At 36.3% G+C, this 11,514-nt stretch overlaps 2 long non-coding RNA genes across 2 annotated transcripts; one reads left to right on the forward strand and one right to left on the reverse strand.

The window, feature by feature from the left end:
- Window positions 1-779: 779 nt before the first annotated feature.
- Window positions 780-1,753, reverse strand: LOC145071224 (uncharacterized). Its single transcript, XR_013690312.1, has 2 exons — window positions 1,436-1,753; window positions 780-1,251 (listed from the first exon to the last, which is right to left on the reverse strand). It is a non-coding gene; the product is annotated as an uncharacterized LOC145071224 (long non-coding RNA).
- LOC145071225 (uncharacterized) lies at window positions 1,737-4,395 on the forward strand. Its single transcript, XR_013690313.1, has 2 exons — window positions 1,737-2,114; window positions 4,235-4,395. It is a non-coding gene; the product is annotated as an uncharacterized LOC145071225 (long non-coding RNA).
- Window positions 4,396-11,514: the final 7,119 nt, after the last annotated feature.

The following is an 11,514-nucleotide window of genomic DNA, read 5'->3' on the forward strand; positions in this document are numbered from 1 at the left end:
TACCAATTGTGTGTAAAATTTATACTTATAATGTACATTAAAAATATTATATTCACGATTACCTTTTAAAACGTCTCAAACTGTTTAAAACATCTATCGTTGAGAATAGAATTAAAAATTTACTAAAAAATTAATTTTTTTTTTGTTGATGTTAAACATAAAATTTTGCATCAAATACATTTGAGAGTTATGGATAAGAAATATGAATAAATTATGTTCTCCTGACTTCATGGATAAAAAGAACAAATAGAACGGAGGTCGTATGAGAAAGTTACGATTCTTAAAGGTTATAAAAAAATTTGTATTTATCTAATTTTCTTGAAACGAATCGTGCATTGTTTCTCTTGGAACAGCTACGAGTCTCGTAAACTGTATTTGAGCACGTTTATGAACTCAGACTATGTTCTCTTATTTTATTATATTTTTATAATATTTTTAAACTCAATCGAAATCAGATTCATCAAATCTATCAAAACCGATCCTACAAATCGCAGAACTTTAAATAGATTTTCCCGGGATTCTACTAATCGGATTTAAGTTCCATCGGACTTTTTGGAAACCATATACCCGAGATTATCATTTGTCATTTTCAGAAAAAAAAAAAATCATTTGATATCCGGATCAAGGGCACACGAATCGAGAAAGATAGAAAATATCATCATTTTAAATATTACAAATATGACATTGTAATTTTGGCACTTTGAGTCATGCTTAGTTGAATATAAACTTTCAACAATATAACTATAGCGTCTACACTTACATTTTACCAATTCACTCAATAATACACAAAATACATGTTTATACACACATCAATACTGTTAATACATACATAAATACATGTGAAATACATTGCTTCTAGGTATAACTAAGAGTACAATAATGAAAAGAATTGACAAGTGATTTCTTCTATACTACACTTTACTTCTATACTACACTTTAGCCAAGAGTACACACTACATGTTATACAAAGCTTCACTCAAGCTATTACTCAATCTATTCAAGCTATTGATGAACCAATTTATGAACCAATTTGCTCACCTCAAACAATTGCTTATTTCTTTCCTTGTTGTTGGGGTCGTTGGCTGTGAAGAACATCACCAGAAGTGGTGATTTCTGGCCATTGAAGAAGTATCAGCCCTTCCCTTCATCTCCATTGTTTCCTGCCAAGAACCACCAGTGGTGGTGGCTGTTTTCCGACGAGACCAAGAGGGGCAGCATCCCCATTTTCTTCCTCTTTCTATTTCCTGTCAACTGAAACAGCAAAACACCCCACAATATCAGTGTTTGATTTTGCTTCCTATCTTCCCCTCTTCTTCAATCTCAATCACAGAAAAACTCCACAGGAGGTGGAGATCTCCGATAATCAATGAGGGCAGCAGCCCCTCGTATATTCTCTTCTCTCTAGTCGAATCCACAAGAGACCAGAAAAACCTACCTTTCGTTGTTTGCCTTGCCCACTAAACAGCCACTTCGACTCCTGCTCCACCGCCGCAAGTCGCTGCTGTTGTTGCCCATTCGTTTTCCTGCTGCCGGCGACGAGAAAGAGCCCTGAGAAGGTTTGCCGGAGATAGGCCACCCCTTCTCCCTCCTCTTTGCGATTGGCCTCCTCCAACAAGCCACCTGCTGCCGCCTTCGATCTATTTTCCCTTTGCTCGACGGATGAGCCGATGAAGGTGTGCATGTGTCGTTTGCGCTACTTCCCCCGTGTTCAATTTTATCTGCTTCCTTGCCCGATCTAATGGAAACGAGGGCACCAAACTAAACCCCGATCCCTTTTATTAGTTTGATGGATTTGGCAGAACTAACCCTCCAAATGTATCTTTTAATCCCAAACAAACCCATTTTAATAGATAGATAAAAAAATGGTTAATGTTGGTTAATTTAAGTTACTAAACAACCATCCACTTGTTTAGTTAATACCAAAACAGTCCTCCCAACCTTGTGATTTATTTGAAACAGCCCTACACTTGTCAAGTAATACCGAAACTGCCCTTTTTGTTAATTAAGTGACAAAAATAGTTTTGGTGGTTTGTTTTAAACTCAAAGAGCGTCACGTTGCGGTTTCTCACGACAAAATTCACGAACCAAGCCTAGATCGAGATCACGCAGCGAATGTAAGTTTCTACGGCCCCTCTTTTATATTTTTAATTTTGGGGGAGAATACATGAGTGTCTATTTAAAGTTTTGAAGATTTTCAAGTTTTTATACATAAAATAACATCAAACTTTATTATTGGTTAAGATTTTATGAAAATAACAATCTAAAAAGTATAAAGCATTAATAAATTATGTAAGTAATAGTAGAATGCTATGAATGATATAATTATACATTGTTGTGATATATTAATTAATATTAATAAAAATCACACGATTATAAGTAGATTGATATGAAGATATAAGTTATTCGACGAATTATAAACTGTAATACTCGTCGTATATATGTACATGAAAGTATTGAGAAAGCATAAAAAAAACATTATATACATAACAAAATATGCTATTCAACAAAATTATGTACAACAGAAATATACATTGTCTTAAACGACTATAAACAAAGATTTGACAAATATATAATAATTAATTGAAAATATAACAAAAATCAATTATTATTATTATACTCCCGATCATAATGTGGAAACAATTGCTAAGTAAACGATATAATTTATTTTTATAATTACTATAAAAATATAAATTATTTTAGTTGTGATACGAAACTCGTCACGTATGATAATATAATTAATTCTCTGATTTTTGGGGATTATTACCTAATAAATTATACGGCATATCAATTATGCAATTTATCGAGTATTTGCATAAATGAGTATTCGGCTACACGAACGAACATCCTCTTTATCGGCTGAAGTAAGGAACTATACAAATTATTATCGTCACAATGGTCGAACGCTACGTTAATTTCACTATTTAACTAATTTCACTAAGCTTCAAAAATCTTAATAATCTAAGATTCGCGTTAGTGACCCTAGTGAACGACGAATTTTATGCGTTGAAGAATTATCGTCATGGATTTTGTGGATTGTGTATCTCGTGTGTGTTTGTGGGAGGAATGTATCGAAAGGGGTGAAAGAGAGAGTTTTATGATGGTGTATTTTTCCTTTGTAGGGATCAAATCCTGGAATCGACACCTAGCTCTATAACTGTTAATCCAGGAGGAATCATATACTGTAGGTCTATGTACACGACATAGATTTATAATAAAGAACCTTGGTGTAGATCTATTTCTTATGGAAAGATTTATGCGAATGGTTATTTTCCGTCTGTGGTTGCTAGCTACAACTTCGTCTGACGAGGCAATAGGCGTCAAGTGTTTCTTTCTTCGTTACTATACGACTGCTTTTAAACGTTAGTAATGATCTCGATTCCTCCATTTATGTTTATATTGTGCCTGTGTGGCTTGTTTATTGTGCCTTTTTGGCTTGTGGAGGAGCGACGAATAGTGTCGGTTATAGGCAAATTGATATATTGAAGATTTTTATTCGAAGAAGTATAGATCTAGATTGAGTCAATCCTCCCAATTTGGGCCGAGTGTGAAAGAGTGTTTAGGTTGTTAACTACCTCTACCTACAACATAATTCTCTGTAAACAGAGATGTTTCAAAGAATAGAATTGTAAAGAGAATGATTAATATTTGTCGTTGAAATTATACGAGTGGTAAAAATATGCGTTTATAATTTACCGGATATTGAAAAGTATTTTGGGATGAGTTTTCCCCACTGGTTAAGTGTTGATTTTCAAATTAAGTAAGATAATGCTTAATTAATAATATGACACGGATTTACAAAGTTTATAAAATTCAAAATTTTTAGTTTTACATATAAACTATACGAACGTTTGTACAAAGTTTTAAGAGTAAACTTGGCTATTTTATGTTTACAAAAAGTGTGATATGACTTTATTTATATAAATTGTTTTCAAAATCTTTATATAAAGAGCATTTCGGTCATGAGAACCGTAAGAATTTGTTATAAGTTTGGTTTACTTATATATTTTACAAATGGTGTATGTTTGGATTTGAGCAAATGACATTTCTAAATGAGTTTAAATATACTTTTATGACTCGATTATTTTATACTTTTAATAGAAAAATATGTGTTGATAAAAGCTGGTCAACCAGATAAATTTTATAAAAACATTTTTGAGTATAAAAATACTTTGTGTCAAAACCTGTAGAACTCACCAACAATTTTGTTGACGTATCTTAATGCATGTATTCTCAGGTTATTATAAGGTCTGAAGTGTTCGTACAGAAGATCCTTTGATATGTTGTAATACAATTGTGAACGTCGGATTGTTAGGCGTGTATAGCGTTTCAGCAATAACTACTGTCAATGTAATTTCTATTTTGGTAATAATAAAAGATTAAATTTGTGTTGTTCAATGTATGTTCAATAACTGTGATTACTGGTTTACGTCGCGCACCTCAGCGTTTCTGCCGTCGGCCGAGGGTGTGACAGATTGGTATCAGAGCTATTGGCTATAGCGAACTAGTACTTTCTTAGGAAAGCACAACTATAGCCTAGGGCTTACTCTTGTAGGTTAGGTATATTCCTTAACCCCATCAATATAGAGTTATATAAACTCGAACCGTCGAATAATAATACAAAGAAAGCTTTTAGGTCAAACGCCTTAGCTAAGTTGATTGTATGTGGGCCGGACCACAACTAGACATAGACTGATCACCTATGTTTAGTTATGGTTGGACCGATGAACAATTAAGCTTGGATTCGGTTGTTGATAGACTAAAACACTTGGAATCCAGAATATTTAAGGAAAAATCACAATTTAAAAACACTTAAAATTTCTCAAAAATTTTAGTGAACATTGACGAATACTTAGCGAATATTTACTACAAATTCTCATGACACTGTAAGTATCATAAACATAGATGATGTCCGATGATTATCTCGGAATACTAATTTCTCGGCTATGATATACTACGAATACTCTTGTTAGACATCTTAAGGATACCGTGTAAAATACGCACATTTACGAATCATTTCGAATTTGGATTAGGTATTCAATCAATTTGTTTCTTTCTGTTGTGAACCGTCCGACTTATGTTTGAACCATCCAAGTCCAAAAGAAGGACTCCTACGCCAACCATTCATCTTTTGTGACCCTTTTTGAAGGAGAATAAACAGAACCGATAAAAAAATGTGAAACATGAAAGTTGTTAGGAATCTTGTCTAGATCAAAAATATCTCGATTCTAATAAATTATAACTCCGAAACTCGAGATATAGTCAAAACATCGGGTAGTAGTCAACTTTCCTTGTAGCATTTTCTTCGTAAATTTTCACAACTTGTTCCAATACTTGGTAGTTTCTTTTCACTCGTTCCAAGTGTAACATTTCACCCTTGGTGGTACTGTAGAAGTTTGCTACGTCTAATACTCGTAGTAGAGTTAGTCTCGGGCAAACCCACATCAATTATACACGTTTGGCACAATTGTAATCTTATCACTTATGTTCACAGCGATATTTTCACGCGACTTATTTCTCCTTGAAAAAATTGTAATGAGACAAGATATGTCTCACAAGATATGGTCAGTGATCGTCCGACACCAGCACAATCGCTTGCTGCAACTACGATCGAGAAAAAGGATCGAACAACTAGTAGCTAACACTTTGGTCACTTACAAGTCAACAGGAACAACGACTCTATACAAGGTAAATTTCGTAAGCAACGAACGTGGAAGTAATAGTAACGTCAACCTAGATCCTTCTACGACATTGAATGGATTGTAGGAATGACTCTTTGGAGTGAAAAGATGGAATCGGTATTTCATGTCAGCTCTTGTGTTAAGTGGTCACCTACACTTTTAAGGACACAAATTTTACCGAGTAGAACTATTATGTGTAAATTGTGGGCATCGACTCTGCTTATGCCACGACTTGAGAAGGACTACAGGTGATGCTCATAGGAGTGTGATACTAAGAGATGAAATGCAGAGATTAGAACAAGCATTGGTGGAAGAAAAGCTTGGTACGAAAATGTTGAAAATGGGCAAGTTGAGAAGAACTGCTCAAGGCTAAAGAACCAGGAAGTAACCCAAGTCGGGGAAATCTCAATCAAAACTAGGAATGAAATCCAAGAACTATCAATAGTAACTGGTACGTTTCTCATTAACGACTGGTATGCTAGCGTATTTGTGTTTTAGGTGTGTGGAGAAATATTAATGAACCTTAAAGATAAATCTATTATAAGCCATGAATCTAATACATTGTAGGACATATGTAGATTGGAGACAACTAGTGAGCTGTCGAAAACCTACTCGCGAGATTTTAATAAATTTCATTCTAACACCTATCAAATCAGTTTTGTCACGTCAATCTCGTGTGTATGTCAGCAAGAGTCCAATATCGTTGTCTATATGACACAGTTTTGTTTGTGTCACGTCAAGTCGTTATATGACCCTCTTAGCTGTAACCATGAATAATTGATCTTTACTTATAGACTTTATGCCAATTCCGAGCAGAAGCTTTGTAACGCCCGTAGATCAGGGCTAGTCGATTTAGAGACGATAAGCATCAAAATGACTTTTTGATGGAAGATTATTTAGAAGGATTAATCTTAACCAAGTTGTAGTATATGTCACAAGGTTTCCGTGCATATAAAGAACGCCAAAATCCGAGTTATAACGAAGAAGTTATGACCTGTCGAAGTTTCGCGACAGAACCGACACGACCTAGCGCGACCCAGCGCGACGTAAATAGTGAATTTAAGGTAGATAGATATCTATCCTTAGTAATCTAAACAAGAGTCGAAGATTTCTTCTATAGTAGTCCAACGATAAAAAGACAGACGAAAACGGAGTTCAGATGAAGGAGTTATGAATTTCGAACGAAGTTTTCCTGTCCCGGCCTACTAAAAATACTATATAAGTAATATACTTATAATATATTAAAAATCAACTCCAAATTAGCCAATGGAGTCTAAACGAGAGTTGTAGAGCATAATCTCACCTTCGCGGCGATATAAAGAACGTCGAAAACGGAGTTCGTATGCGAAAGTTATGAATTTCTGAAGTTCGGGGCGCGAAACCCCAAAACTGTCAGAGCCCACGACGTGGAACAAGGTTTCCACGACGTGGCAAGTGTCCTGACACCTCCGGGAGGCCCCCAGATGCAACTTGGGATGACGCATGCAGTGACGACCAAGCCCACGACGTGGAACAAGGTTGCCACGACGTGGCAAGGGCCAAATTTGCCCTATAAATAGATTTGAAGGGCCAGCCGTTTAGGGTTGCTATTTTCTCTCTTCTCTCTCCCGTTTTGCATCGATTTGCGTGCCAGAAATACCCCGAAGCCCTGGTATTATTCTCTAGCCCCGAGGCAAGTCCCGAGATCCCGAAGATCCCGAGAAGTACGGTTCCCGAGCCGAAGCTCTGCCTGCGAGAAGTTCGATTTTTGAAGAGATCTTCCAGATCTACCGAAGAATACTACTTCTACAAGCCGTAGTGCTGTCCGATCATCTTCTGATCAAGTGAGTGTATACTACCTTTCATAAACACGATTATAATACAAGTATTGTTTGAATGTATTAAGTATATGTTTGGTGTGAGTGTATAGTCACTTTCGTCTTACACATAGAAATGAAGTATTTTATAAAATACGTGCTATGTGTATATATATATAGTTGTTTATATGTGTGAGTGTGTGGTCACTTTCTTCTAACACATAAATATTAAGTATTTGCTATGAAATACGTGTTATGTGTTTATATATTGTTGTTTATTTGAGATGTTGGTGGAATACATGAACTATATAGGTTTTAATGAGTTAAACTGTATATTTATTTTGTAAATACAAATATGTTGGGTAGGACAAGGTTAGTTTTAGATCCGTGAGTATGGATCAGGTAGTTTTAGATCCGTGAGCATGGATCAGGGGAAAAGGTTAGTTTTAGATCCGTGAGTATGGATCAGGGGAAAAGGTTAGTTTAGATCCGGGAGTATGGATCAAAGCAGGATTTAGGTATAGTAAATTGTCCCTAGTCCGGGAGTATGGATTGGGCACAGTTTTAGATCCGGGAGTATGGATCAGACCAATAGGTAAACTTGTTATTAATCCGGGAGTATGGATTAAGACATAGTTAATTGTCCCTAGTCCGGGAGTATGGATTGGGCACAGTTTTAGATCCGGGAGTATGGATCAGACCAATAGGTAAACTTGTTATTAATCCGGGAGTATGGATCAAGACATAGTTAATTGTCCCTAGTCCGGGAGTATGGATTAGGCACAGTTTTAGATCCGGGAGTATGGATCAGACCAATAGGTAAACTTGTTATTAATCTGGGAGTATGGATTAAGACATAGTTAATTGTCCCTAGTCCGGGAGTATGGATTAGGCGCAGTTTTAGATCCGGGAGTATGGATCAGACCAATAGGTAAACTTGTTATTAATCCGGGAGTATGGATTAAGACATAGTTAATTGTCCCTAGTCCGGGAGTATGGATTGGGCACAGTTTTAGATCCGGGAGTATGGATCAGACCAATAGGTAAACTTGTTATTAATCCGGGAGTATGGATTAAGACATAGTTAATTGTCCCTAGTCCGGGAGTATGGATTGGGCACAGTTTTAGATCCGGGAGTATGGATCCGACCAAGAGATTAGTTTAGATCCGGGAGTATGGATTAGACCAAGAGGTTAGTTTTAGGTCCGAGAGTATGGATCAGGTGGAGAGATTAGTTTAGATCCGTGAGTAGGGATCAGATAAAGAGGAAAAGTTTAGATACGAGAGTTTAGATCGTGTCGTTGTGAGGATCGATGGGGTGGGATAAGAGTTGCTTTTATATGGTGAAATTATATAATTTTGGATGTTCTATATATATATATATATATATATATATATATATATATATATATATATATGATATAACATTGTGGGATGAAAACCCTATATGCTCACCAGGCTCCCAAGCCTGACCCACTCAGTTTTCTTTGTATCACAGGTATTAAATACGAAGACATATTTCACAGAGAGATTTAAAGGAGATATAAATCAATTGTGTAATTAAATGTAAGTTCTGCTTATGCTTATATGTCTGTATCGGAACATGACACCCCGTGGTTTTATTATTGAATGAAAATACATTCTTTTTGAGAAATGATTTGATAAGTAATTATCATATCTTGTTTTGGGAACAAATTCCGCAACCGTATCTTTAAAAGATTACTCTGATTTTATAAAACAAAGCATAAGTAAAATCGGTCTTTTCTGGCCGTGAAAATGGGGATGTCACAGTTGGTATCAGAGCATTAGTTTAAGCGAACTAGGAATTTGTAGGATTTCTAGACTTAAACTTAGAATGCTAAGTAATGATTGTGAGGAGTGTGTCTAAAATATGTTAGGTAGTACACCTAAATTGACACAAGCACTAGTTTAATTTAGGAATGATGCCTAAAATGCTTTTATGTGCTAAATGTTTTGTGTGATAGCTATATTGATGCTATTATTTGTTCGGATCTATGGTCTGTTGCCGACCGGATCTGGAAACCTTATGTGTTTAGGATTCTAAGCGTATGACTACGAAATTAGAACTAGCATGTAAACGTTTCGGGGTGATAAGGAGATTTATACGTTTATCGTCATTAAAAACTTTCTTATCTTAAAAATTCTCAATTGGTACACCAAATGTCTGCTTGGTTGTACAAGAGGTCATGGTGAAGACTTGTAGAGATTTGAGTAAATGAAGGAAATGAAAAGGGATTATGATAGTGAATGACACCTATCGGAAGATATCGTAAGAGTGGTGTCATGCCTTTATTTTATGTCTGATAAAATAACGGAACGTTTAGAGGAGTACAGTACGTCTGAAGTACACATTTGATTGGCGTGATGATGGAACGATTGGTGAAATTCTTGAAGTTGTCTCATCGTCTGGTATTTCCATCACCAATCGAGTTGAATTAGAGTTGATGATTGAAGATTGAGCAATGAAGAAGTCCTAGTAGAGTCTAGGGAAATTGTTTATGATTATTTGGACACACTCATATGTGTTAAATTGTTTTGTGATTTTCTTGTATGGTGACTTGGTCGACTGCGGGACAATACTTGGGACGAGTATGAGTAGGTGTGAAAGGTAGTAGATGCATATACTACCGGAAGCACAGGACTCGCACTTGGATCAGGGAAAGTCGCAAGGTTACCAAGAAGCTAGTGATTGATTCCATTTTATTCAAGTTTGTCATTACCCTTGTTTCGGTAGTGACTAGTAAGATGGTTGTTATTCCGACCCTAGTGGTCATATCCAAATTGAGTCCGACTACGAGGAGTTTGTTACGTGGTCTAGAGGACCAAGTTAGATGTAACATCTGACTTAAGTCAGAAGGTTGAAGTTAATGCGATTGATAGTGTCGCGCTCGTTGTTAAAAGAAGTTTGTAGGTAGAAATGCTACATGCTGAAATGTGATTATATCGCATTAGAATATGAAGGAAGGTATATTCCATTTTGGAATTTAACTCTAAGAGACCTGAGTCTAAGCATTGCATCATTCGATGAGAGGTCAGTAGAGCACGACCCATCGGTTTGTTACAATAGATAAATGAAAGTAATTATCCTGAGAAGAAGAAGGAGTCCATAATAACGACTTATTTGGTAACTCGAGGGTTACGATTGAAAGTACAACATAGTACGATAAGCAGATGCAAGATTTGGGCATCTTCTGCGATCAAGAAATCCGTAGAGTTAAATACTCTTTCGAGGAAACATAGAAGTTACGGTTATTAACTAGGATGAATAAATAACGTGTGGAATCATTATGCAAGTCCTATTTCGTTGATGATTCCGGGACGTAATCATCCTAAGGGGGAGATAATTGTAACGCCCGTAGATCAGGGCTAGTCGATTTAGAGACGATAAGCATCAAAATGACTTTTTGATGGAAGATTATTTAGAAGGATTAATCTTAACCAAGTTGTAGTATATGTCACAAGGTTTCCGTGCATATAAAGAACGCCAAAATCCGAGTTGTAACGAAGAAGTTATGACCTGTCGAAGTTTCGCGACAGAACCGACACGACCTAGCGCGACCCAGCGCGACGTAAATAGTGAATTTAAGGTAGATAGATATCTATCCTTAGTAATCTAAACAAGAGTCGAAGATTTCTTCTATAGTAGTCCAACGATAAAAAGACAGACGAAAACGGAGTTCAGATGAAGGAGTTATGAATTCCGAACGAAGTTTTCCTGTCCCGGCCTACTAAAAATACTATATAAGTAATATACTTATAATATATTAAAAATCAACTCAAAATTAGCCAATGGAGTCTAAACGAGAGTTGTAGAGCATAATCTCACCTTCGCGGCGATATAAAGAACGTCGAAAACGGAGTTCGCATGCGAAAGTTATGAATTTCTGAAGTTCGGGGCGCGAAACCCCAAAACTGTCAGAGCCCACGACGTGGAACAAGGTTGCCACGACGTGGCAAGTGTCCTGACACCTCCGGGAGGCCCCCAGATGCAACTTGGGATGACGCATGCAGTGACGACC

Source organism: Lactuca serriola, chromosome 8, assembly GCF_051521515.1.
Source record: "Lactuca serriola cultivar US96UC23 chromosome 8, Lser_US96UC23_V15, whole genome shotgun sequence".
Lineage (NCBI taxonomy): Eukaryota > Viridiplantae > Streptophyta > Magnoliopsida > Asterales > Asteraceae > Lactuca > Lactuca serriola.